This window comes from Rhincodon typus, chromosome 8, assembly GCF_021869965.1.
Source record: "Rhincodon typus isolate 14 chromosome 8, sRhiTyp1.1, whole genome shotgun sequence".
In the NCBI taxonomy this organism is placed as follows: domain Eukaryota; kingdom Metazoa; phylum Chordata; class Chondrichthyes; order Orectolobiformes; family Rhincodontidae; genus Rhincodon; species Rhincodon typus.
In genome coordinates this window covers 42,643,730-42,644,178 of record NC_063339.1, presented here as the reverse complement: position 1 = coordinate 42,644,178, position 449 = coordinate 42,643,730, and positions in this window count along the sequence as shown.

The window sequence follows — 449 nt, the reverse complement described above, 5'->3', positions numbered from 1 at the left end:
TAACATGAAACTCTAACTAAAATCCAAGAAACTCATAATCCAATTGATGAGATTATGAATAAAGAGAATGTACTGAAATTATGAATTTCAGTCAGCTTTGTATAAAACAGTCAACTTTATATTCCTGCCATAAATCAATAGGCTAATTATAAATAGATTCCAGTTTGTCAACCTTAAAAAGTGAAAATCCTGGAATACCATGTAGTAAAAATGAAATTTGATTTATTCAATCATTGTAAAACATTGGACCTGCCCTTGGTCAAATAAGTTACTGACAAATCATGTTGGGTAATATGTCAAGACCTTAAGAGAAATACTGAACAGCCATTAGTCGTTGATGTTTAATTCATTTCAACAAAAATTCAAACAGTTCCTATTACTGTTGTAAAAACCAAAAGAACTACGGATGCTGCAAATCAGGAACAAAAACAAAGTTGCTGGAAAAGCTC